Below are 6,146 nucleotides of genomic sequence, written 5' to 3' on the forward strand. Positions count from 1 at the left end.
CCATGCGCTCTTCTGGTCCGCAGCCTGCGCGCCAAAGCCTATTTACTCGACTTCCCCCAGCTAAAATGTGATTTTTAGAATTAACTATCTGCTTGGGTAGTTTACACACACCAAAAAATGTTTTATTTTCCACTGCCTTGAAGGCTGTTTTATCCTTCAAGTTGGAAAGCCTCTTATCTAAATGAAACAGCCTGAAATTGTTGGATGTAGTTCATTAAATTCTTGGATAACTAGAAGTCTCTCTGGCACTTAGCAAGTGATATTAGGAAGAGAAGTGCTGATCCACCTTCTAAATGTAAGAAATTGAATTCTTTGCGAGCTGCCATCGTTTGTATACAAGGCAGGTTTAAAAATAATTAATAACTGTCAAACTTCCTCTGCCAATTTTTACCCTTTCTCAACTGCTGTAAATCCAGGTTAACCTCTTTGAATTGAGGAGAGTTGTTAAGGATGCGAGTTAATGCAGAATTCCAGTTATCTCTTAATGTCTTGGTATTGATACTTGGACAAGGGGTTTCAAAGTTCACAAAATCGTGCGAGGTTTTGAGGTGGCAAATATCGTTTGGCTCCTCCTACTTTTCTGAAGTGCTGTTTAATTATTTCTGCTGTGGGAAAGAGCCATCAATGGATATCAAGGATGCAGTTTTGTTTTTAACTGAAGAGGTGTTCGCTGAGTATTATCTGCTTTTTAAAGGGCGACAACTATTGCCCCTGTTTGTTTTCCTGTGAACCATAAGAAAAACCAATAGAAATGGAGAAGCTTGAAGGACCAAGTTGAGTGTTACTGCTGACACTACTTCTAAATGTAGTTGTGTTAATACTCCGTATCTGCAGATGTGTAGGCAGAGATGTGTATTTCTGAGTGAATTTTGCTTCTGTAACACGTGTGAATAATTCAGATGCACAAAGTTGCTTACTGCACCAAATGTCTGCATCTGGGTTTTTCTTCATGTGGACCTCATGCCATATAGTCCATTTTGGGGGGGGGACCATTTCCATCACTTCCTTCTTGCAGTGATTTTCCGTTATCCTTATCTTGGTATTCTCACATTGTTTGGCTGCTCACAAGTATGTAGTACTTGGGATTTCCGTCAGGACTGTTCTCCAAGTTGATGTGTTACGTTCTTAGAGTCAGATCTCAAGTCAATCCAGCCACTCTTTTTATATCCCCTTCATCGATTATTTCTCAAAACAATCGAGTACCAAACCAACTGCTTAAAATAATGTCTATGGCATCCCTTGAAGAATTCCTTCTCTCTGCGACTGCTTGCCAAAGACACTAGCGTTTGGATGCTCTTTTCCTAGCAACGACTGAACGCGCTTCCTGTACTTTCACAGGTAGTAAAATTAGTCCGTTATACAACCACCCAAATCCAGTTTCTGCATTTATTCATTGTTTTCTCTCCCTCTCCTCAGCCAAAAAAAACGTATTTGTAGTCCTTACTCATACTCCTTGTAGATTTTACTTCTTTTTTTCGGTAGTCATGTTGTCTTCTGAAGCAGGAGTCTGTGTCTAGTCTTTTCCTGTTAGATATTTATGTAAAAAGTTAAAATGTACTTACAGAAGATCATCCTCTCTGGAGTAAATTGAAGCCGACCAACTTTTAAAAAGCAATCTTAAATAATTTGATTATACATTGTTTCCTCCCTCTTAACTTTACTATCCGAAGCAGTGGCATCTGCTGTATGATTTTGCCATGTGGTTTTTTAGCTGATTTTATGGTGTAGTTATGCTTTGCAAGCAAGGCACCGGCTCCAATTCCCCTTGAGCTGGACAGTCACCATGAGCCAGGACAACTCTGTAGAGTTCTGCAGGAAACAAGTTCATCTGTGCTGGCTGATTTTGCACCAATTTTCAAGCGTCAAGAGTCTAAATATATTTCTACGTATGAATTACTTTTACTGATATGTAATAAGATGTAGTGAAGGTTTTGTGACAAGTGGCAGTGCACGAGAACTTGTCACTGGCAGTCGGTAGTTCAACAGATGTGCCATTAAGAGTTGTCTGTTGTGGGCTCACGGTCTGATTTGGAGGAGCTGGGTATCTGGTACAGTCCAAAAAGGAAAAAATTATGACTGTTGCTGCATCATCATTGAAATGGTTTATTTTTCTTTGCTATACTGCAAATGAGTTTCCTAGAATTAAATACTTAAAAGTGATGGGAATAGTGATCATTTGCAATAATTAAAATCAGGTAAATTGAAACCTTTAGCAGTAAGCATCCCATATGACTTTGTAATTGAAAAAAATTACAACACAACATGTCTCACAGGTAAGATAGAACAAAATAATGCTAGCATGGCCAAACAGAATCTCTCTTCTGCCTCCCCCCCCCCCCCCCCCCCCAATAGTGTCTGAAATGTTGCAATAATAAACAGCTCATTAGTCAGATGTTTTCAATTATAACTTTCTGTATTTCATCTGTTATTTTTAGTCGGGGTGGGTGGTTGGTGCATGCAGCATTACAGACCGTCTGGATGTACGTACTTCAACCGCTAAAAAAGTGTGTTCAAATGCAGGTGATCGTACTCCAGCCTCTGTGGAGCACTCCAGAAAGCAGAGTGGGCATTCATGCAGTACCTCTCATTCAGCTCACTCCAAGCATCTTACATTTTTACGAATGATGTATAAATGAATAGCTGATTGTGCCTCAGCCTCTGAAGTAACCCTATTAAAAAAATGCTATGCAGCAATTCAGAATTGGAAGAACAATGCATACGAGATTTATAGATAAGTGAAAATTAAACTGGTCTTCCAGCTATTCCTGCCCTTACGTGCTGTGCAACCTGCTGTAGAAATCATTTCATTCTAAGACTTTTTATAGTTCCAGTAGCCTCATACAGACCAAAGAAAATGAGTTAACAAAAGTAACATGAAAATGAGAGAAGTTTCTTTTCTCTGCTATCTCTTCATCTCTTCCTTTAAAATTACATTGAAGAAAACTCAAAGTATTTTGAGAAAGGAAAAGCAGTGAAAGGAAATGTATGTGCTTAAAGGTCATTTTTTTAAATAATGAACCATCTGCAGCTAATAAAAATTGATAAAAATGTTCATGAGTTGGAAAACGTCTAGAGAGAGGAAGATTGTGCATAGTTGTAGCTTCTAGGTATTTCGCCTTTTTAAAATTGCCATCTAAATTTAGATTTACACTGTGAGATATAAAGTACTTTCGTGTTAATCACAACCACATCCAGAAGGACTGAAAAATACCCCATTTGGACTGATTTTACTTAGATGGTTTATACTGGCACTTGGTTTTTTGTCAGAACACACGATCTTGCAAGGAATTTAAAACTTAAATACCATGAACCTACAAAAAAGTATCTGAGAAATATGAACATTAAGAAGAACTAGACAAATATGCAGGCTGAATATTTGCTTAGTGTTCTGTCATGAGAGCATGAGAGACCCAGGGGAGCTGGATTTGGATCGCTTGAACTGTGAGGAAGGTCAGAAAAAGAGGAGTGAGGTGGCCCTATTTTTGTCCCCGGACTTTCCCTTAGCACGTACAATTAATTCTCTTTGTGTTTTATATAAAATCCTGGGTTTGCGGAATATGGCATTGAAGTTGACATCATTTGGGTATATCCCTCCCTTTCCCCCAGAAATCAATCTGGTTTTGTACTATAAGGAGAACTAGCATCTTGGGCAAAGCTAGTGCTGGCTATCGATTGGCAAGTGGTCTCCAGCAAATTCTTGTAACACAGGTGGTCATATCTAGTACAGAAATCATGGTGTCATAGGAAATTGTAGGTTGGAAGGGACCTGTCAGCCTTGCTCTCCAGCACATCAGCTGCTCCCTCCAGCTTGCTGTCATCTGCTAACTTGCTAAGGATGCGTTCTGTCCCTTTGACTTGGCTGCTGACATAGTACTCAGCGGTTTTCTTGGGCTGTCCGTAGGTATTATAAAAATACTGATTAAGAACATTTTATGTTTTTAAACATCCCATATCTTGCACTGTGGTTATTGTAGAGGGTCAACGTGAAATCTCTGAATTCATCCCATATTTTCAGAACTCAAAGTTAGAATTATATTTGGAAGCGTATCTTGGCACAGTCCTCTCCTTTCTGAAGTTAATATTATTTGTACAGGTACATTTGCGTACCTTATTTCTCTACCAAGGAAAGTATGTTTTATGCAGGCACATATTTTCTCTTCCTCAAAAGTTTTACATCATAGATAAAGAAGTAGCTTTACTGTTCTTCGTAACCTGTTCCTGGTAAACTTGATGTATAGATGTTCTTACTTCAAGCGTGGAATTGGATTAAAGTTTTCTGGGAAAAGCAGTTGTTGTTCTGGAATACGTGTTTCACAGAGGGAGTTAATCGGGATTGACTGACCAGTGTATGATTTATGGTATCCTTTCATCCCTGATAATTTCTATGAGAAGAATAGCCCTTGGATTTCAGTTGCGTCTGAGGCATTCGGTGTTGCTGCATGTACCAAGCAAGACCTGGCCTAGACGCCTGTGGATGTCTCAGATCTCCTTCCCCAGGGACCGACTCTTTGTCTAAAGCGTGTCTGATTCCTTTTACCTAGTACTGCCTTATACTCTAGAAATATTCCACCATATTAACCGAGCAGATGGTCAACTTAAGACCAGTTTAGATTATTGACAGTAATTTTCTAGGAAGCATCCTTTTGTTTTGTACACACTGACTTCGTTTGCACAAAAATGGTGTCTTGAGGATTTGGGTGTTTAAACAAGATACTGGCTCTATTTCTGTGCATAGGTAGCTATGGTGATATGCAAAATTCGGAATCCATTCTGAAACCCTAGAAATGAGAAAAAAATTCAAAGAAGTATTTGCGAATATTTTGGTCATATATTGATGTGATAGACTTTTGTGAAATGTGTGAAGACATATTTGTATTAAAACCATAGTGCAGTTTTTATCTTTATTGGACTAAATGTATTTCTGGTTTAATGATAATGAATTTGGTAAGAATGACTTGATATAAGTGAATATATTTAAATATCAAACATCCTGTGAATTCTGTGTAATAATAGAAAAGAGAGTTTGGAGAACACTGTTTTGAGTATCTTTAATGTAGTAATTGGAGTATATTCATTTCACATGACTGTCATTAAGGAAGACAGACAAAATCCTGTCATTGAGTTTTGTAGGTGTGATTCCCACGTATGGACATTCTCTTTAATCAGTAAAAGGGATTGCTGAAAGATAAACTTGATAGTTTTGACTTTGGTCTCAACAAAGGAAGGAGAGATAGAGAAGAAAGACACGTTTCTTTGAAGGATGGGTCTGTCAGTCCACTTGATGGGAAGTTCTTAGTCCTGTGCTGTTGCTAGGTCATGTCTGACAGAAAGGGTATTTGAACCAGCTTTGAAATCTGTATTGGGATTGTTAACACTAAATTTAAGCCAGTTAGCAAGAGCATTTTTTTTCTGAGGGTCACACTGGTACACGGCGGCAGGTCACAGCTGCTTAAGGGACAATGCAGAGTGATGGTCCCTTTGGAAGGAGAGGTTTGGGGTGTGACACTTGCTGTGAGATTGTCTCACCTCCAGAAGCTGGACATCTGCTGTAAACGGCTTGCACCTGCACCTCGTGGACTCACTAGGCAGAGAACAGATTGTCAGGTGGGTAATTTATTCCTCTCTGACACAGGTGGGCAAATACCTGCCTACGGAGGTGCTTCACTTCTTGCTTAGCTGTGCATGCAGATGGAGTGACCAGACAAGATGAGGCACTTAACCTGTAGAGACAAAGATAAGAAGTATCATCGTGGTCCCAAGAAATCTTGCGGACCAGAACGGTGTGCTTTAGCTACCACAGATGATACCAAATTATGGCAACGGAGCATTAGAAAGCAATTTCTGCCTTTATTTGGTCTTCTGTGCTGGACGGCTTGCACTGTGGAGTTTAGGTGGATCGCTTCAGCGGAGCTGGGGCTTGGGAAGTCTGCTGAAGTCCTTAGCTAGCCATAGGGGTAAGTGGTCTGATTTTAAGAGACACTTAGTGTTCCTTACTTACGCTGCCCCTACGGCAGCAACTTGCCTGGTGCTTAAAGTGTTAAGGTCTGATATTTTGGAATCTAGGTCAAATATATGAAATATGCATGCTCTCTCTCTATATGTTTGTATATACGTTTTGGTTGATAAACACTCTGTGATGAGGCATT

This window comes from Cariama cristata, unplaced genomic scaffold (assembly GCF_000690535.1).
Source record: "Cariama cristata isolate BGI_N322 unplaced genomic scaffold, ASM69053v1 scaffold2480, whole genome shotgun sequence".
NCBI classification, from domain to species: domain Eukaryota; kingdom Metazoa; phylum Chordata; class Aves; order Cariamiformes; family Cariamidae; genus Cariama; species Cariama cristata.